General features: G+C 38.3%; 1 protein-coding gene across 1 annotated transcript in view; it reads left to right on the top strand.

Annotated features, from left to right (window-relative positions):
• Positions 1–21,637, top strand: part of LOC148117067 (uncharacterized) — a 477,886-nt gene that overhangs the window by 183,403 nt on the left and 272,846 nt on the right. The gene's annotated exons all lie outside the window — the stretch shown is intronic.

Here is a 21,637-nt window from a genome sequence, read left to right as displayed (position 1 = left end):
GTAGCTTAAGGCACTTTGAAAGGAAAGTGATTTTCTCTGAAAGTACAGCATTTAGAAAGTGAAACAACAACACGTTTACTTCGCACAGTGAATTGAAGTGTGGGAACAGAATGCTTCTCTTTAAGAAAAACTCATGTGAGTTGCTGGTGAATGCTTGTAAGTAGCTTAAGGCAGTTTCAAAGGAAAGTGATTTTCTCTGAAAGTACAGCATTTAGAAAGTGACACAACACTCCATTCACTTGGCACAGTGAATTGAAGTGTTGGAACAGACTGCTTCTCTTTCAGAAAAATGATTGTGAGTTGCTGGTGAATGCTTGTAAGTAGCTTAAGGCACTTTCAAAGGAAAGTGATTTTCTCTACAAGTACAGCATTTAGAAAGTGAAGCAACACTCCATTCACTTCGCACAGTGAATTGAAGTTTTGGAACAGACTGCTTCTCTTTCAGAGAAATGGATGTGAGTTGCTGAGGAATGCTTGAGAGTAGCTTAAGGCACTTTCAAAGGAAAGTGATTTTCTGAAAGTACAGCCTTTTGAAAGTGAAGCAACACTCCATTCACTTCGCACAGTGAATAGAAGTGTTGGAACAGACTGCTTCTCTTTCAGAGAAAGGCATGTGAGTTTCTTGTGAATGCTTGTAAGTAGCTTAAGGCACTTTCAAAGGAAAGTGATTTTTTTCTGTAAAAACAGCATTTGGAAAGTGAAGTAACACTCCAATCACTTCCCACAGTGAATTAAATTGTTGGAATAGACGTCTTCTCTTTCAAAGAAACTCATGTGACTTGTTGGTGAATGTTTGTAAGTAGCTTAAGGCGCTTTCAAAGGAAAGTGATTATCTCTGAAAGTACAGCATTTAGAAAGTGAAGCAACACTCCATTCACTTCGCACAGTGAATTGAAGTGTTGGAACAGCCTGTTTCTCTTTCAGAGAAATGCATGTGAGTTGCTGGTGAATGCATGTAAGTAGATTAAGGCAGTTTCAAAGGAAAGTGATTTTCTCTGAAAGTACAGCATTTTGAAAATGAAACAACAACACATTCACTTCACACAGTGAATTGAAGTGTTGGAACAGACTACTTCTCTTTCAGAGAAACTCATGTGATTTGCTGGTGAATGCTTGTAAGTAGCTTAAGGCACTTTGAAAGGAAAGTGATTTTCTCTGAAAGTACAGCATTTAGAAAGTGAAGCAACACTCCATTCACTTCGCACAGTGAATTGAAGTTTTGGAACAGACTGCCTCTCTTTCAGAAAAATGGATGTGTGTTTCTTTTGAATGCTTGTATGTAGCTTAAGGCACTTTCAAAGGAAAGTGATTTTCTCTGAAAGTACAGCATTTAGAAAGTGAAGCAACACTCCATTCAATTCGCACAGTCAATTGAAGTTTTGGAACAGACTGCTTCTCTTTCAGAGAAATGCATGTGAGTTGCTGGGGAATGCTTGAAAGTAGCTTAAGGCACTTTCAAAGGAAAGTGATTTTCTCTGAAAGTACAGCCTTTTGAAAGTGAAGCAACCCTCCATTCACTCCGCACAGTGAATTGAAGTGTTGGAACAGACTGCTTCACTTTCAGAGAAATGCATGTGAGTTGCTGGAGAATGCTTGTAAGTAGCTTAAGGCAGTTTCAAAGGAAAGTGATTTTCTCTGAAATTACAGCATTTAGAAAGTGAAAAAACAACACGTTCACTTCGCACAGTGAATTGAAGTGTTGGAACAGACTGCTTCTCTTTCAGAGAAACGCATGTGAGTTGCGGGTGAATGCTTGTTTGTAGCTTAAGGTACTTTGAAAGGAAAGTGATTTTCTCTGAAAGTACAGCATTTAGAATGTGAAGCAACACTCCATTCACTTCGCAGAATGAATTGAAGTGTTGGAACAGACTGCTTCTCTTTCAGAGAAATGTATGTGAGTTGCTGGTGAATGCTTGTAAGTAGCTTAAGGCAGTTTCAAAGGAAAGTGATTGTCTCTGAAAGTACAGCATTTGGAAAGTGAAGCAACACTCCATTCACTTCGCACAGTGAATTGAAGTGTTGGAACAGATTGCTTCTCTTTCAGAGAAACTCATGTGAGTTGCTGTTGAATGCTTTTAAGTAGCTGAAGGCAGTTTCAAAGGAAAGTGATTTTCTCTGAAAGTACAGCTTTTAGAAAGTGAACCAACACTCCATTCACTTCGCACAGTGAATTGAATTGATGTAACAGACTGCAACTCTTTCAGAGAAACTGATGTGACCTGCTGGTGAATGCTTGTTAGAAGCTTGGGGCAGTTTCAAAGGAAAGTGATTTTCTCTGAAAGTACAGCATTTAGAAAATGAAACAACAACACATTCACTTCGCACAGTGAATTGAAGTGTTGGAACAGACTGCTTCTTTTTCAGAGAAATGCATGTGAGTTGCTGGTGAATGCTTGTAAGTAGCTTAAGGCAGTTTCAAAGGAAAGTGATTTTCTCTGAAATTACAGCATTTAGAAAGTGAAATAACAACACATTCACTTCGCACAGTGTATTGAAATGTGGGAACAGACAGCTTCTCTTTCAGAGAAACTCATGTGAGTTGCTGGTGAATGCTTGTTTGTAGCTTAAGGTACTTTGAAAGGAAAATGATTTTCTCTGAAAGTACAGCATTTAGAAAGTGAAGCAAAACTCCATTCACTTCGCACAATGAAATGAAGTTTTGGAACAGACTGCTTCTCTTTCAGAGAAACTCATGTGAGTTGCTGGTGAATGCTTGTATGTAGCTGAAGGCAGTTTCAAAGGAAAGTGATTTTCTCTGAAAGTACAGCATTTAGAAAGTGAAGCAACACTCCATTCACTTCGCACAGTGAATTGAAGTGTTGGAACAGACTGCTTCTCTATCAGAGAAATGCATGTGATTTGCTGGTGAATGCTTGTAAGCAGCTGAAGGCAGTTTCAAAGGAAAGTGATTTTCTCTGAAATACAGCATTTAGAAAGTGAAGCAACCCTCCATTCACTTCGCACAGGGAATTGAAGTGTTGGAACAGACTGCTTTTCTTTCAGAGAAATGCATGTGAGTTGCTGGAGAATGCTTGTAAGTAGCTTAAGGCAGTTTCAAAGGAAAGTGATTTTCTCTGAAATTACAGCATTTAGAAAGTGAAACAACAAAACTTTCACTTCGCACAGTGAATTGAAGTGTTGGAACAGACTGCTTCTCTTTCAGAGAAACTTATGTGAGTTGCTGGTGAATGCTTGTTTGTAGCTTAAGGCAGTTTCAAAGGAAAGTGATTTTCTCTGAAAGTACAGCATTTAGAAGGTGAAGCAACACTCCATTCACTTCGCACAATGAAATGAAGTGTTGGAACAGACTGCTTCTCTTTCAGAGAAACTCGTGAGTTGGTGGTGAATGCTTGTAAGTAGCTTAAGGCAGTTTCAAAGGAAAGTGATTTTCTCTGAAAGTACAGCATTTAAAAAGTGAAGCAATACTCCAGTTACTTTGCACAGTGAATTGAAGTGTTGGAACAGACTGCTTCTCTTTCAGAGAAATGCATGTGAGTTGCTGGTGAATGCTTGTAAGTAGCTTAAGGCACTTTCAAATGAAAGTGATTTTCTCTGAAAGTACAGCATTTAGAAAGTGACACAGCACTCCATTCACTTCGCACTGTCAATTGAAGTTTTGGAACAGACTGCTTCTCTTTCAGAGAAATGCATGTGGGTTTCTTGTGAATGCTTGTAAGTAGCTTAAGGCACTTTCAAAGGAAAGTGATTTTCTCTGAAAGTACAGCATTTAGAAAGTGAAGCAACACTCCATTCTCTTCGCACAGTGAATTGAAGTGTTGGAACAGACTGCTTCTCTTTCAGAGCAATGCTTGTGAGTTGCTGGTGAATGCTTCTAAGTAACTTAAAGCAGTTTCAAAGGAAAGTGATTTTCTCTGAAAGTACAGCATTTAGAAAGTGAAACAACAACACATTCACTTCGCACAGTGAATTGAAGTGTTGGAACAGACTGCTTCTCTTTCAGAAAAATGATTGTGAGTTGCTGGTGAATGCTTGTAAGTAGCTTAATGTACTTTGAAAGGAAAGTGATTTTCTCTGAAAGTACAGCATTTAGAAAGTGTCACAACACTCCATTCACTTCGCACAGTGAATTGAAGTGTTGGAACAGCCTGTTTCTATTTCAGAGAAATGCATGTGAGTTGCTGGTGAATGCATGTAAGTAGCTTAAGGCAGTTTCAAAGGAAAGTGGTTTTCTCTGAAAGTACAGCATTTTGAAAATGAAACAACAACACATTCACTTCACACAGTGAATTGAATTGTTGGAACTGACTGCTTCTCTTTCAGAGAAACTCATGTGAGTTGCTGGGGAATGCTTGTAAGTAGCTTAAGGCACTTTCAAAGGAAAGTGATTTTCTCTGAAAGTACAGCATTTAGAAAGTGAAGCAACACTCCATTTACTTCGCACCGTGAATTGAAGTGTTGGAACAGACTGCCTCTCTTTCAGATAAATGGATGTTTGTTTCTTTGGATGCTTGTATGTAGCTTAAGGCACTTTGAAAGGAAAGTGATTTCCTCTGAAAGTACAGCATTTAGAAAGTGACACAACACTCCATTCATTTCACACAGTGAATTGAAGTGTTGGAACAGACTGCTTCTCTGTCATAGAAACTCATGTGAGTTCCTGGTGAGTGCTTGTAAGGAGCTAAAGGCAGTTTCAAAGGAAAGTGATATTCTCTGAAAGTAAAGCATTTAGAAAGTGAAGCAACACTCCATTCACTTTGCACAGTGAATTGAAGTGTTGGAACAGACTGCTTCTCTTTCAGAAAAACTCATGTGAGTTGCTGGTGAATGTTTGTAAGTAGCTTAAGGCTGTTTCAAAGGAAAGTTATTTTGTCTGAAAGTACAGCATTTAGAAAGTGAAACAACAACACATTCACTTCGCACAGTGAATTGTAGAGTTGGAACAGAATGCTTCTCTTTCAGAGAAAGGCATCTGAGTTTCTCGTGAATGCTTGTAAGAAGCTTAAGGCAGTTTCAAAGGAAAGTGATTTTCTCTGAAAGTACAGCATTTAGAAAGTGAAGCAACACTCCATTCACTTCGCACAGTGAATTGAAGTGTTGGTACAGACTGCTTCTCTTTCAGAAAAATGCATGTGAGTTTCTTGTGAATGCTTATTATTAGCTTAAGGCACTTTCATAGGAAAGTGATTTTCTCTGAAAGTACAGCATTTAGAAAGTGAAGCAACACTCCATTCACTTCGCACAGTCAATTGACGTTTTGGAACAGACTGCTTCTCTTTCAGAGAAATGCATGTGAGTTGCTGGGGAATGCTTGAAAGTAGCTTAAGGCACTTTCAAAGGAAAGTGATATTCTCTGAAAGTACAGCCTTTTGAAAGTGAAGCAACCCTCCATTCACTTCGCACAGTGAATTGAAGTGTTGGAACAGACTGCTTCTCTTTCAGAGAAACGCATGTGAGTTTTTTGTGAATGCTTGTAAGTAGCTTAAGGCACTTTCAAAGGAAAGTGATTTTCTCTTAAAGTACAGCATTTTGAAAGTGAAACAACAACACATTCACTTCACACAGTGAATTGAAGTGTTGGAACAGACTGCTTCTCTTTCAGAGAAACTCATGTGAATTGCTGGTGAATGCTTGTAAGTAGCTTAAGGTACTTTGAAAGGAAAGTGATTTTCTCTGAAAGTACAGCATTTAGAAAGTGAAACAACAACACATTCACTTCGCCCAGTGAATTGTAGAGTGGGAACAGAATGCTTTTCTTTTAGAGAAAAGGATGTGAGTTGCTGGGGAATGCTTGAAAGTAGCTTAAGGCACTTTCAAAGGAAAGTGATTTTCTCTGAAAGTACAGCCTTTTGAAAGTGAAGCAACCCTCCATTCACTTCGCACAGTGAATTGAAGTGTTTGAACAGACTGCTTCTCTTTCAGAGAAACTCATTTGAGTTGCTGGTGAATGCTTGTAAGTAGCTTAAGGCACTTTGAAAGGAAAGTGATTTTCTCTGAAAGTACAGCATTTAGAAAGTGAAACAACAACACGTTTACTTCGCACAGTGAATTGAAGTGTGGGAACAGAATGCTTCTCTTTAAGAAAAACTCATGTGAGTTGCTGGTGAATGCTTGTAAGTAGCTTAAGGCAGTTTCAAAGGAAAGTGATTTTCTCTGAAAGTACAGCATTTAGAAAGTGACACAACACTCCATTCACTTGGCACAGTGAATTGAAGTGTTGGAACAGACTGCTTCTCTTTCAGAAAAATGATTGTGAGTTGCTGGTGAATGCTTGTAAGTAGCTTAAGGCACTTTCAAAGGAAAGTGATTTTCTCTACAAGTACAGCATTTAGAAAGTGAAGCAACACTCCATTCACTTCGCACAGTGAATTGAAGTTTTGGAACAGACTGCTTCTCTTTCAGAGAAATGGATGTGAGTTGCTGAGGAATGCTTGAGAGTAGCTTAAGGCACTTTCAAAGGAAAGTGATTTTCTGAAAGTACAGCCTTTTGAAAGTGAAGCAACACTCCATTCACTTCGCACAGTGAATAGAAGTGTTGGAACAGACTGCTTCTCTTTCAGAGAAAGGCATGTGAGTTTCTTGTGAATGCTTGTAAGTAGCTTAAGGCACTTTCAAAGGAAAGTGATTTTTTTCTGTAAAAACAGCATTTGGAAAGTGAAGTAACACTCCAATCACTTCCCACAGTGAATTAAATTGTTGGAATAGACTTCTTCTCTTTCAAAGAAACTCATGTGACTTGTTGGTGAATGTTTGTAAGTAGCTTAAGGCGCTTTCAAAGGAAAGTGATTATCTCTGAAAGTACAGCATTTAGAAAGTGAAGCAACACTCCATTCACTTCGCACAGTGAATTGAAGTGTTGGAACAGCCTGTTTCTCTTTCAGAGAAATGCATGTGAGTTGCTGGTGAATGCATGTAAGTAGATTAAGGCAGTTTCAAAGGAAAGTGATTTTCTCTGAAAGTACAGCATTTTGAAAATGAAACAACAACACATTCACTTCACACAGTGAATTGAAGTGTTGGAACAGACTACTTCTCTTTCAGAGAAACTCATGTGATTTGCTGGTGAATGCTTGTAAGTAGCTTAAGGCACTTTGAAAGGAAAGTGATTTTCTCTGAAAGTACAGCATTTAGAAAGTGAAGCAACACTCCATTCACTTCGCACAGTGAATTGAAGTTTTGGAACAGACTGCCTCTCTTTCAGAAAAATGGATGTGTGTTTCTTTTGAATGCTTGTATGTAGCTTAAGGCACTTTCAAAGGAAAGTGATTTTCTCTGAAAGTACAGCATTTAGAAAGTGAAGCAACACTCCATTCAATTCGCACAGTCAATTGAAGTTTTGGAACAGACTGCTTCTCTTTCAGAGAAATGCATGTGAGTTGCTGGGGAATGCTTGAAAGTAGCTTAAGGCACTTTCAAAGGAAAGTGATTTTCTCTGAAAGTACAGTCTTTTGAAAGTGAAGCAACCCTCCATTCACTCCGCACAGTGAATTGAAGTGTTGGAACAGACTGCTTCACTTTCAGAGAAATGCATGTGAGTTGCTGGAGAATGCTTGTAAGTAGCTTAAGGCAGTTTCAAAGGAAAGTGATTTTCTCTGAAATTACAGCATTTAGAAAGTGAAACAACAACACGTTCACTTCACACAGTGAATTGAAGTGTTGGAACAGACTGCTTCTCTTTCAGAGAAACGCATGTGAGTTGCGGGTGAATGCTTGTTTGTAGCTTAAGGTACTTTGAAAGGAAAGTGATTTTCTCTGAAAGTACAGCATTTAGAAAGTGAAGCAACACTCCATTCACTTCGCTGAATGAATTGAAGTGTTGGAACAGACTGCTTCTCTTTCAGAGAAACTCATGTGAGTTGCTGGTGAATGCTTGTAAGTAGCTTAAGGCAGTTTCAAAGGAAAGTGATTGTCTCTGAAAGTACAGCATTTGGAAAGTGAAGCAACACTCCATTCACTTCGCACAGTGAATTGAAGTGTTGGAACAGATTGCTTCTCTTTCAGAGAAACTCATGTGAGTTGCTGTTGAATGCTTTTAAGTAGCTGAAGGCAGTTTCAAATGAAAGTGATTTTCTCTGAAAGTACAGCATTTAGAAAGTGAACCAACACTCCATTCACTTCGCACAGTGAATTGAATTGATATAACAGACTGCTTCTCTTTCAGAGAAACTGATGTGAGCTGCTGGTGAATGCTTGTTAGAAGCTTGAGGCAGTTTCAAAGGAAAGTGATTTTCTCTGAAATTACAGCATTTAGAAAATGAAACAACAACACATTCACTTCGCACAGTGAATTGTATTGTTGGAATAGACTGCTTCCCTTTCAGAGAAACTCATGTGAGTTGCTGGTGAATGTTTGTAAGTACCTTAAGGCACTTTCAAAGGAAAGTGATTATCTCTGTAACTACAACATTTAGAAAGTGAAGTAACACTCCATTCACTTCACACAGTGAATTGATGTGTTGGAACATACTGCTTCTCTTTCAGAGAAACTCATGTGAGTTGCTGTTGAATGCTTGTTTGTAGCTTAAGGTACTTTGAAAGGAAAGTGATTTTCTCTGAAAGTACAGCATTTAGAAAGTGACACAACACTCAATTCACTTCGCAGAGTGAATTGAAGTGTTGGTACAGACTGCTTCTCTTTCAGAGAAATGCATGTGAGTTTCTTGTGAATGCTTATTATTAGCTTAAGGCACTTTCAAAGGAAAGTGATTTTCTCTGAAAGTACAGCATTTAGAAAGTGAAGCAACACTCCATTCACTTCGCACAGTCAATTGAAGTTTTGGAACAGACTGCTTCTCTTTCAGAGAAATGCATGTGAGTTGCTGGGTAATGCTTGAAAGTAGCTTAAGGCAGTTTCAAAGGAAAGTGATTTTCTCTGAAAGTACAGCCTTTTGAAAGTGAAGCAACCCTCCATTCACTTCACACAGTGAATTGAAGTGTTGGAACAGACTGCTTTTCTTTTAGAGAAATGCATGTGAGTTGCTGGAGAATGCTTGTAAGTTGCTTAAGGCAATTTCAAAGGAAAGTGATTTTCTCTAAAAGTACAGCATTTAGAAAGTGAAGCAACACTCCATTCACTTCGCACAGTGAATTGAAATGTTGGAACAGACTGCATCTCTTTCAGAGAAACGCATGAGAGTTTCTTGTGAATGCTTGTAAGTAGCTTAAGGCACTTTCAAAGGAAAGTGATTTACTCTGTAACTACAGCATTTGCAAAGTGAAGTAACACTCCAATCACTTCGCACAGTGAATTGAATTGTTGGAATAGACTGCTTCCCTTTCAGAGAAACTCATGTGAGTTGCTGGTGAATGTTTGTAAGTACCTTAAGGCACTTTCAAAGGAAAGTGATTATCTCTGTAACTACAACATTTAGAAAGTGAAGTAACACTCCATTCACTTCACACAGTGAATTGATGTGTTGGAACATACTGCTTCTCTTTCAGAGAAACTCATGTGAGTTGCTGTTGAATGCTTGTTTGTAGCTTAAGGTACTTTGAAAGGAAAGTGATTTTCTCTGAAAGTACAGCATTTAGAAAGTGACACAACACTCAATTCACTTCGCAGAGTGAATTGAAGTGTTGGTACAGACTGCTTCTCTTTCAGAGAAATGCATGTGAGTTTCTTGTGAATGCTTATTATTAGCTTAAGGCACTTTCAAAGGAAAGTGATTTTCTCTGAAAGTACAGCATTTAGAAAGTGAAGCAACACTCCATTCACTTCGCACAGTCAATTGAAGTTTTGGAACAGACTGCTTCTCTTTCAGAGAAATGCATGTGAGTTGCTGGGTAATGCTTGAAAGTAGCTTAAGGCAGTTTCAAAGGAAAGTGATTTTCTCTGAAAGTACAGCCTTTTGAAAGTGAAGCAACCCTCCATTCACTTCACACAGTGAATTGAAGTGTTGGAACAGACTGCTTTTCTTTTAGAGAAATGCATGTGAGTTGCTGGAGAATGCTTGTAAGTAGCTTAAGGCAGTTTCAAAGGAAAGTGATTTTCTCTGAAATTACAGCATTTAGAAAGTGAAACAACAACTTGTTCACTTCGCACAGTGAATTGAAGTGTTGGAACAGACTGCTTCACTTTCAGAGAAACTCATGTGAGTTGCTGGTGAATGCTTGTTTGTAGCTTAAGGTACTTTGAAAGGAAAGTGATTTTCTCTGAAAGTACAGCATTTAGAACGTGAAACAACACTCCATTCACTTCGCACAATGAATTGAAATGTTGGAACAGACAGCTTCTCTTTCAGAAAAACTGATGTGAGCTGCTGGTGAATGCTTGTTAGAAGCTTGAGGCAGTTTCAAAGGAAAGAGATTTTCTCTGAAAGTACAGCATTTAGAAAATGAAACAACAACACATTCACTTCCCACAGTGAATTGAAGTGTTGGAACAGACTGCTTCTCTTTCAGAGAAACTCATGTGAGTTGCTGGTGAATGCTTGTATGTAGCTGAAAGCAGTTTCAAAGGAAAGTGATTTTCTCTGAAAGTACAGCATTTAGAAAGTGAAGCAACACTCCATTCACTTCGCACAGTGAATTGAAGTGTTGGAACAGACTGCTTCTCTAATAGAGAAATGCATGTGAGTTGCTGGTGAATGCTTGTTAGTAGCTGAAGGCAGTTTCAAAGGAAAGTGATTTTCTCTGAAATTACAGCATTTAGAAAGTGAAGCAACACTCCATTCACTTCGCACAGTGAATTGAAGTGTTGGAACAGCCTGTTTCTCTTTCAGAGAAATGCATGTGAGTTGCTGGTGAATGCATGCAAGTAGCTTAAGGCAGTTTCAAAAGAAAGTGATGTTCTCTGAAAGTACAGCATTTTGAATATGAAACAACAACACATTCACTTCACACAGTGAATTGAAGTGTTGGCACAGACTGCTTATCTTTCAGAGAAACTCATGTGAGTTGCTGGTGAATGCTTGTAAGTAGCTTAAGGAACTTTCAAAGGAAAGTGATTTTCTCTGAAAGTACAGCATTTAGAAAGTGACACAACACTCCATTCACTTCGCACACTGAATTGAAGTGTTGGAACAGACTGCCTCTCTTTCAGAAAAATGGATGTGTGTTTCTTTTGAATGCTTGTATGTAGCTTAAGGCACTTTCAAAGGAAAGTGATTTTCTCTGAAAGTACAGCATTTAGAATGTGAAGCAAAACTCCATTCACTTCGCACAGTGAATTGAAGTGTTGGAACAGACTGCTTCTCTTTCAGAGAAACTGATGTGAGTTGCTGGTGAATGCTTGTAAGAAGCTTAAGGCAGTTTCAAAGGAAAGTGATTTTCTCTGAAAGTACAGCATTTAGAAAATGAAACAACAACACATTCACTTTGCACAGTGAATTGAAGTGTTGGAACAGACTGATTCTCTTTCAGAAAAATGATTGTGAGTTGCTGGTGAATGCTTGTAAGTAGCTTAATGTACTTTGAAAGGAAAGTGATTTTCTCTGAAAGTACAGCATTTAGAAAGTGACACAACACTCCATTCACTTCGCACAGTGAATTGAAGTGTTGGAACAGACTGCTTCTCTGTCATAGAAATTCATGTGAGTTGCTGGTGAGTGCTTGTAAGTAGCTTAAGGCAGTTTCAAAGGAAAGTGATTTTCTCTGAAAGTACAGCATTTAGAAAGTGAAGGAACACTCCATTCACTTTGCAAAGTGAATTGAAGTGTTGGAACAGACTGCTTCTCTTTCAGAAAAACTCATGTGAGTTGCTGGTGAATGCTTGTAAGTAGCTTAAGGCCGTTTCAAAGGAAAGTGATTTTCTCTGAAAGTACAGCATTTAGAAAGTGACACAACACTCAATTCACTTCGCAGAGTGAATTGAAGTGTTGGTACAGACTGCTTCTCTTTCAGAGAAATGCATGTGAGTTTGTTGTGAATGCTTATTATTAGCTTAAGGCACTTTCAAAGGAAAGTGATTTTCTCTGAAAGTACAGCATTTAGAAAGTGAAGCAACACTCCATTCACTTCGCACAGTCAATTGAAGTTTTGGAACAGACTGCTTCTCTTTCAGAGAAATGCATGTGAGTTGCTGGGTAATGCTTGAAAGTAGCTTAAGGCAGTTTCAAAGGAAAGTGATTTTCTCTGAAAGTACAGCCTTTTGAAAGTGAAGCAACCCTCCATTCACTTCACACAGTGAATTGAAGTGTTGGAACAGACTGCTTTTCTTTTAGAGAAATGCATGTGAGTTGCTGGAGAATGCTTGTAAGTAGCTTAAGGCAGTTTCAAAGGAAAGTGATTTTCTCTGAAATTACAGCATTTAGAAAGTGAAACAACAACTTGTTCACTTCGCACAGTGAATTGAAGTGTTGGAACAGACTGCTTCACTTTCAGAGAAACTCATGTGAGTTGCTGGTGAATGCTTGTTTGTAGCTTAAGGTACTTTGAAAGGAAAGTGATTTTCTCTGAAAGTACAGCATTTAGAACGAGAAACAACACTCCATTCACTTCGCACAATGAATTGAAATGTTGGAACAGACAGCTTCTCTTTCAGAAAAACTGATGTGAGCTGCTGGTGAATGCTTGTTAGAAGCTTGAGGCAGTTTCAAAGGAAAGAGATTTTCTCTGAAAGTACAGCATTTAGAAAATGAAACAACAACACATTCACTTCCCACAGTGAATTGAAGTGTTGGAACAGACTGCTTCTCTTTCAGAGAAATGCATGTGATTTGCTGGTGAATGCTTGTAAGTAGCTTAAGGCCGTTTCAAAGGAAAGTGATTTTCTCTGAAATTACAGCATTTAGAAAGTGAAACAACAACACATTCACTTCGCACAGTGAATTGAAATGTTGGAACAGACAGCTTCTCTTTCAGAGAAACTTATGTGAGTTGCGGGTGAATGCTTGTTTGTAGCTTAAGGTACTTTGAAAGGAAAGTGATTTTCTCTGAAAGTACAACATTTAGAAAGTGAAGCAAAACTCCATTCACTTCGCACAATGAAATGAAGTTTTGGAACAGACTGCTTCTCTTTCAGAGAAACTCATGTGAGTTGCTGGTGAATGCTTGTATGTAGCTGAAAGCAGTTTCAAAGGAAAGTGATTTTCTCTGAAAGTACAGCATTTAGAAAGTGAAGCAACACTCCATTCACTTCGCACAGTGAATTGAAGTGTTGGAACAGACTGCTTCTCTAATAGAGAAATGCATGTGAGTTGCTGGTGAATGCTTGTTAGTAGCTGAAGGCAGTTTCAAAGGAAAGTGATTTTCTCTGAAATTACAGCATTTAGAAAGTGAAGCAACACTCCATTCACTTCGCACAGTGAATTGAAGTGTTGGAACAGCCTGTTTCTCTTTCAGAGAAATGCATGTGAGTTGCTGGTGAATGCATGCAAGTAGCTTAAGGCAGTTTCAAAAGAAAGTGATGTTCTCTGAAAGTACAGCATTTTGAATATGAAACAACAACACATTTACTTCACACAGTGAATTGAAGTGTTGGCACAGACTGCTTATCTTTCAGAGAAACTCATGTGAGTTGCTGGTGAATGCTTGTAAGTAGCTTAAGGAACTTTCAAAGGAAAGTGATTTTCTCTGAAAGTACAGCATTTAGAAAGTGAAGCAACACTCCATTCACTTCGCACACTGAATTGAAGTGTTGGAACAGACTGCCTCTCTTTCAGAAAAATGGATGTGTGTTTCTTTTGAATGCTTGTATGTAGCTTAAGGCACTTTCAAAGGAAAGTGATTTTCTCTGAAAGTACAGCATTTAGAATGTGAAGCAAAACTCCATTCACTTCGCACAGTGAATTGAAGTGTTGGAACAGACTGCTTCTCTTTCAGAGAAACTGATGTGAGTTGCTGGTGAATGCTTGTAAGAAGCTTAAGGCAGTTTCAAAGGAAAGTGATTTTCTCTGAAAGTACAGCATTTAGAAAATGAAACAACAACACATTCACTTTGCACAGTGAATTGAAGTGTTGGAACAGACTGATTCTCTTTCAGAAAAATGATTGTGAGTTGCTGGTGAATGCTTGTAAGTAGCTTAATGTACTTTGAAAGGAAAGTGATTTTCTCTGAAAGTACAGCATTTAGAAAGTGACACAACACTCCATTCACTTCGCACAGTGAATTGAAGTGTTGGAACAGACTGCTTCTCTGTCATAGAAATTCATGTGAGTTGCTGGTGAGTGCTTGTAAGTAGCTTAAGGCAGTTTCAAAGGAAAGTGATTTTCTCTGAAAGTACAGCATTTAGAAAGTGAAGGAACACTCCATTCACTTTGCAAAGTGAATTGAAGTGTTGGAACAGACTGCTTCTCTTTCAGAAAAACTCATGTGAGTTGCTGGTGAATGCTTGTAAGTTGCTTAAGGCCGTTTCAAAGGAAAGTGATTTTCTCTGAAATTACAGCATTTAGAAAGTGAAATAACAACACATTCACTTCGCACAGTGAATTGAAATGTTGGAACAGACAGCTTCTCTTTCAGAGAAACTCATGTGAGTTGCTGGTGAATGCTTGTCTGTACCTTAAGGTACTTTGAAAGGAAAGTGATTTTCTCTGAAAGTACAGCATTTAGAAAGTGAAGCAAAACTCCATTCACTTCGCACACTGAAATGAAGTTTTGGAACATACTGCTTCTCTTTCAGAGAAACTCATGTGAGTTGCTGGTGAATGCTTGTATGTAGCTGAAGGCAGTTTCAAAGGAAAGTGATTTTCTCTGAAAGTACAGCATTTAGAAATTGAAGCAACACTCCATTCACTTCGCACAGTGAATTGAAGTGTTGGAACAGACTGCTTCTCTATCAGAGACGTGCATGTGAGTTGCTGGTGAATGCTTGTTAGTAGCTGAAGGCAGTTTCAAAGGAAAGTGATTTTCTCTGAAATTACAGAATTTAGAAAGTGAAGCAACACTCCATTCACTTCGAACAGTGAATTGAAGTGTTGGAACAGCCTGTTTCTCTTTCAGAGAAATGCATGTGAGTTGCTGGTGAATGCATGTAGTTAGCTTAAGGCAGTTTCAAAAGAAAGTGATTTTCTCTGAAAGTACAGCATTTTGAAAATGAAACAACAACACATTCACTTCACACAGTGAATTGAAGTGTTGGAACAGACTGCTTATCTTTCAGAGAAACTCATGTGAGTTGCTGGTGAATGCTTGTAAGTAGGTTAAGGCACTTTCAAAGGAAAATGATTTTCTCTGAAAGTACAGCATTTAGAAAGTGAAGCAACACTCCATTCACTTCACACAGTGAATTGAAGTGTTCGAACAGTCTGCCTCTCTTTCAGAAAAATGGATGTGTGTTTCTTTTGAATGCTTGCATGTAGCTTAAGGCACTTTCAAAGGAAAGTGCTTTTCTCTGAAAGTACAGCATTTAGAATGTGAAACAAAACTCCATTCACTTCGCACAGTGAATTGAAGTGTTGGAACAGACTGCTTCTCTTTCAGAGAAACTGTTGTGAGTTGCTGGGGAATGCTAGTAAGAAGCTTAAGGCAGTTTCAAAGGAAAGTGATTTTCTCTAAAAGTACAGCATTTAGAAAATGAAACAACAACACATTCACTTCGCACAGTGAATTGAAGTGTTGGAACAGACTGATTCTCTTTCAGAAAAATGATTGTGAGTTGCTGGTGAATGCTTGTAAGTAGCTTAATGTACTTTGAAAGGAAAGTGATTTTCTCTGAAAGTACAGCATTTAGAAAGTGACACAACACTCCATTCACTTCGCACAGTGAATTGAAGTGTTGGAACAGACTGCTTCTCTGTCATAGAAATTCATGTGAGTTGCTGGTGAGAGCTTGTAAGTAGCTTAAGGCAGTTTCAAAGGAAAGTGATTTTCTCTGAAAGTACAGCATTTAGAAAGTGAAGGAACACTCCATTCACTTTGCACAGTGAATTGAAGTGTTGGAACAGACTGCTTCTCTTTCAGAAAAACTCATGTGCGTTGCTGGTGAATGCTTGTAAATAGCTTAAGGCTGTTTCAAAGGAAAGTGATTTTGTCTGAAAGTACAGCATTTAGAAAGTGAAACAACAACACATTCACTTCGCACAGTGAATTGTAGAGTTGGAACAGAATGCTTCTCTTTCAGAGAAACCCATATGAGTTGCTGGTGAATGCTTGTTTGTAGCTTAAGGTACTTTGAAAGGAAAGTGATTTTCTCTGAAAGTACAGCATTTAGAAAGTGAAGCAATACTCCATTCACTTCGCACAATGAAATGAAGTGTTGGAACAGACTGCTTTTCTTTCAGAGAAACTCATGTGAGTTGCTGGTGAATGCTTGTCAGTAGCTGAAGACAGTTTGAAAGGAAAGTGATTTTCTCTGAAAGTACAGCATTTAGAAAGTGAAGCAACACTCCATTCACTTCGCACAGTGAATTGAAGTGTTGGAACAGACTGCTTCTCTATCAGAGAAATGCATGTGAGTTGCTGGTGAATGCTTGTAAGTAGCTTAAGGCAGTATCAAAGGAAAGTGATTTTCTCTGAAAGTACAGCATTTAGAAAGTGAAGCAACACTCCATTCACTTCGCACAGTGAATTGAAGTGTTGGAACAGACTGCCTCTCTTTCAGAAAAATGGATGTGTGTTTCTTTTGAATGCTTGTATGTAGCTTAAGGCACTTTCAAAGGAAAGTGATTTTCTCTGAAAGTACAGCATTTAGAATGTCAAGCAAAACTCCATTCACTTCGCACAGTGAATTGAAGTGTTGGAACAGACTGCTTCTCTTTCAGAGAAACTGATGTGAGTTGCTGGTGAATGCTTGTAAGAAGCTTAAGGCAGTTTCAAAGGAAAGTGATTTTCTCTTAAAGTACAGCATTTAGAAAATGAAACAACAACACATTCACTTCGCACAGTGAATTGAAGTGTTGGAACAGACTGCTTCTCTTTCAGAAAAATGATTGTGAGTTGCTGGTGAATGCTTGTAAGTAGCTTAATGTACTTTGAAAGGAAAGTGATTTTCTCTGAAAGTACAGCATTTAGAAAATGAAGCAACACTCCATTCACTTCGCACAATGAATTGAAGTGTTGGAACAGATTGCCTCTCTTTCAGAGAAATGCATGTGAGTTTCTTGTGAATGGTTATAATTAGCTTAAGGCACTTTCAAGGGAAAGTGGTTTTCTCTGAAATTACAGCATTTTGAAAGTGAAGCAAACCTCCATTCACTTCGCACAGTGAATTGAAGTGTTGGAGCAGACTGCTTCTCTTTCAGAAAAATGATTGTGAGTTTCTGGTGAATGCTTGTAAGAAGCTTAAGTCTGTTTCAAAGGAAAGTGGTTTTCTCTGAAAGTACAGCATTTAGAATGTGAAGCAACACTCCATTCACTTCGCACAGTGAATTGAAGTGTTGGAACAGACTGCTTCTCTTTCAGAGAAACTCATGTAAGTTGCTGGTGAATGCTTGTAAGTAGCTTAAGGCAGTTTCAAAGGAAAGTGATTTTCTCTGAAAATACATCATTTAGAAAGTGAAACAACAACACATTCACTTCTCAGAGTTAATTGAAGTGTTGGAACAGACTGCTTCTCTTTTAGAGAAACTCATGTGAGTTGCTGGTGAATGCTTGTAAATAGCTTAAGATACATTGAAAGGAAAGTGATTTTCTCTGAGAGTACAGCATTTAGAAAGTGAAGCAACACTCCATTCACTTCGCACAGTGAATTGAAGTGTAGGAACAGACTGCTTCTCCTTCAGAGAAACGCATGTGAGATTCTTGTGAATGCTTTTATGTAGCTAAGGCACTTTAAGGAAAGTGATTTTCTCTGTAACTACAGCATTTAGAAAGTAAAGCAACACTCCATTCACTTCGAACAATGAATTGAAGTGTTGGAACAGACTGCTTCTCTTTCAGAGAAATGCATGTGAGTTACTGGTGAATGCTTGTAAGTAGTTTAAGGCTGTTTCAAAGGAAAGTGATTTTCTCTGAAAGTACAGCATTTAGAAACTGAAGCAACTTCACTTTGCACAGTGAATTGAAGTGTTGGAACAGACTGCTTCTCTTTCAGAAAAATGATTGTGAGTTTCTGGTGAATGCTTGAAAGAAGCTTAAGGCAGTTTCAAAGGATAGTGATTTTCTCTGAAAGTACAGCATTTAGAATGTGAAGCAACACTCCATTCACTTCGCACAGTGAATTGAAGTGTTGGAACAGACTGCGTCTCTTTCTGAGAAACTCATGTAAGTTGCTGGTGAATGCTTGTAAGTAGCTTAAGGCACTTTCAAAGGAAAGTGATTTTCTCTGAAAGTACAGCATTTAGAAAGTGAAACAACAACACATTCACTTCTCAGCGTGAATTGAAGTGTTGGAAGAGACTGCTTCTCTTTCAGAGAAATGCATGTGAATTTCTTGTGAATGCTTATAATTAGCTTAAGGCACTTTCAAGGGAAAGTGATTTTCTCTGAAAGTACAGCATTTTGAAAGTGAAGCAACACTCCATTCACTTCGCACAGTGAATTGAAGTGTTGGAACAGACTGCTTCTTTTTCACAGAAACTCATGTGAGTTGCTGGTGAATGCTTGTAAGTAGCTCAAGGCACTTTTAAAGGAAAGTAATTTTCTCTGAAAGTACAGCATTTAGAAAGTGAAGAATCACTCCATTCACTTCGCACAGTGAATTGAAGTGTATGAACAGACTGCCTCCCTTTCATAGAAATGCATGTGAGTTTCTTGTGAATGCTTATAATTAGCTTAAGGCACTTTCAAAGGAAAGTGATTTTCTCTGAAAGTACAGCATTTGCAATGTGAAGCAACACTCCATTCACTTCGCACAGTGAATTCAAGTGTTGGAACAGACTGCTTCTCTTTCAGAGAAGTGCATGTGAGTTTCTTGTGAATGCTTATAATTAGCTTAAGGCACTTTCAAGGGAAAGTGATTTTCTCCGAAAGTACAGCATTTTGAAAGTGAAGCAACCCTGCATTCACTTCGCACAGTGAATTGAAGTGTTGGAACAGACTGCTTGTCTTTCAGAAAAATGATTTTGAGTTTCTTGTGAATGCTTGTAAGAAGCTTAAGGCAGTTTCAAAAGAAAGTGATTTTCTCTGAAAGTACAGCATTTAGAAAGTGACGCAACACTCTATTCACTTCACAGAGTGAATTGAAGTGTTGGAACAGATTGGTTCTCTTTCAGAGAAATGTATGTGAGTTGCTGTTGAATGCTTGTAAGTAGCTTAAGGCAGTTTCAAAGGACAGTGATTTTCTCTGAAAGTACAGCATTTAGAACGTGAAGAAACACTCCATTCACTTCACACAATGTATTGAAGTGTTGGAACAGACTGCTTCTCTTTCAGAGAAACCCATTTGAGTTGCTGGTGAATGCTTGTAAGTAGTTTAAGGTACTTTGAAAGGAAAGTGTTTTTCTCTGAAAGTACAGCATTTAGAAAGTGACGCAAGACTCCATTCACTTCGCACAGTGAATTGAAGAGTTGGAACAGACTGCTTCCCTTTCAGAGAAACTCATGTGAGTTGCTGGTGAATGCTTGTAAGTAGTTTAAGGCAGTTTAAAAGGAAAGTGATTTTCTCTGAAAGTACAGAATTTAGAAAGTGACGCAACACTCTATTCACCTCGCAGAGTGAATTGAAGTGTTGGAACAGACTGCTTCTCTTTCAGAGAAATGCATGTGAGTTGCTGTTGAATGCTTGTAGGTAGCTTAAGGCAGTTTAAAAGGAAAATGATTTTCTCTGAAAGTACAGCATTTAGAAAGTGAAGCAACACTCCATTCTCTTCGCACATTGAATTGAAGTGTTGGAACAGACTGCTTCTCTTTCAGGGTAATGCATGAGAGTTGTTGGTGAATGCTTGTAAGTAGCTTAAGGCACTTTCAAAGAGGATTGATTTTCTCTGAAAGTACAGCATTTAGAAAGTGAAACAACAACGCATTCACTTCGCACAGTGAATTGAAGTGTTGGAACAGACTGCTTCTCTTTCAGAGAAACTCATGTGAGTTGCTGGTGAATGCTTGTAAGTAGCTTAAGGCAGTTTCAAAGGAAAGTGATTTTCTCTGTAAGTACAGAATTTAGAAAGTGAAGCAAACCTCCATTCACTTCGCAGAGTGAATTGAAGTGTCGGAACAGACTGCTTCTCTTTCAGAGAAATGTATGTGAGTTTCTTGTGAATGCTTATAATTATCTTAAGGCACTTTCAAAGAAAGTGATTTTCTCTGAAAGTACAGCATATAGAAAGTGATGCAACAGTCCATTCACTTCGCACAGTGAATTGAAGTGTTGAAACAGACTGCTTCTCTTTAAGAGAAACGCATGTGAGTTTCTTGTGAATGCTTTTATGTAGGTTAAGGCACTTTAAGGAAAGTGATTTTCTCTGTAACTACAGCATTTAGAAAGTAAAGCAGCACTCCATTCACTTAGCACAGTGAGTTGAAAGGTTGGGACAGACTGCTTCTCTTTCAGAGAATCGAATGTGAGGTTCTTCTAAATGATTGTAAGTAGCTTAAGGCAGTTTCAAAAAAAAGTGATTATCTCTGTAAATACAGCATTTAGAAAGTGAAGCAACACTCCATTCACTTCACACTGTGAATTGAAGTGTTGGAACAGACTGCTCCTCTTACACAGAAACTCATGTGAGTTGCTGGTGAATTCCTGTAAGTAGCTTAAGGCAGTTTCAAAGGAAAGTGATTTTCTCTGAAATTACAGCATTTAGAAAGTGAAGCAACACTCCATTCTCTTTGAACAGTGAATTGAAGTGTTGGAACAGACTGCTTCTCTTTCACAGAAACTCATGTGTGTTGGTGGTGAATGCTTGTAAGTAGCTTAAGGCACTTTCAAAGGAAAGTGATTTTCTCTGAAAGTACAGCATTTAGAAAGTGAAGCAACATTCCATTCACTTCGCACAGTGAATTGAAGTGTTGGAACAGACTGCCTCTCTTTCAGAGAAATGCATGTGAGTTTCTTTTGAATGCTTATAATTAGCTTAAGGCACTTTCAAAGGAAAGTGATTTTCTCTGAAAGTACAGCATTTAGAAAGTGAAGAAACACTCCATTCACTTCGCACAGTGAATTGAAGTGTAGGAGCAGACTGCCTAACTTTCAGAGAAATGCATGTGAGTTTCTTGTGAATGCTTATAAGTAGCTTAAGGCACTTTCAAAGGAAAGTGATTTTCTCTGAAAGTACAGCATTTAGAAAGTGAAACAACAACACATTCACAACTCAGAGTGAATTGAAGTGTTGGAACAGACTGCTTCTCTTTCAGAGAAACTCATGTGTGTTGCTGGTTAATGCTTGTAAGTAGCTTAAGGTACTTTGAAAGGAAAGTGATTTTCTCTGAAAGTATAGCATTTAGAAAGTGAAGCAACACTCCATTCACTTTGCACAGTGAATTGAAGTGTAGGAACAGACTGCTTCTCTATCAGAGAAACGCATGTGAGTTTCTTGTGAATGCTTTTATGTAGCTTAAGGCACTTTCAATGGAACCTGATTTTCTCTGTAACTACAGCATTTAGAAAGTAAAGCAACACTCATTCACTTCGCACAGTGAATTGAAATGTTGGGACAGACTGCTTCTCTTTCAGAGAAACGAATGTGAGGTTCTTCTAAATGCTTGTAAGTAGCTTAAGGCAGTTTCAAAAAAAAGTGATTATCTGGGTAACTACAGCATTTAGAAAGAGAAGCAACACTCCATTCACTTCACACTGTGAATTGAAGTGTTGGAACAGACTGCTCCTCTTACACAGAAACTCATATGAATTGCTGGTGAATTCCTGTAAGTAGCTTAAGGCAGTTTCAAAGGAAAGTGATCTTCTCTGAAAGTACAGCATTTAGA

The sequence above is a fragment of the Myodes glareolus genome, unplaced genomic scaffold, assembly GCF_982192425.1.
Source record: "Myodes glareolus unplaced genomic scaffold, mMyoGla1.1 HAP1_SCAFFOLD_83, whole genome shotgun sequence".
Classification (NCBI taxonomy): Eukaryota; Metazoa; Chordata; class Mammalia; order Rodentia; family Cricetidae; genus Myodes; species Myodes glareolus.
This window is presented reverse-complemented; position numbering and strand designations above follow the sequence as displayed.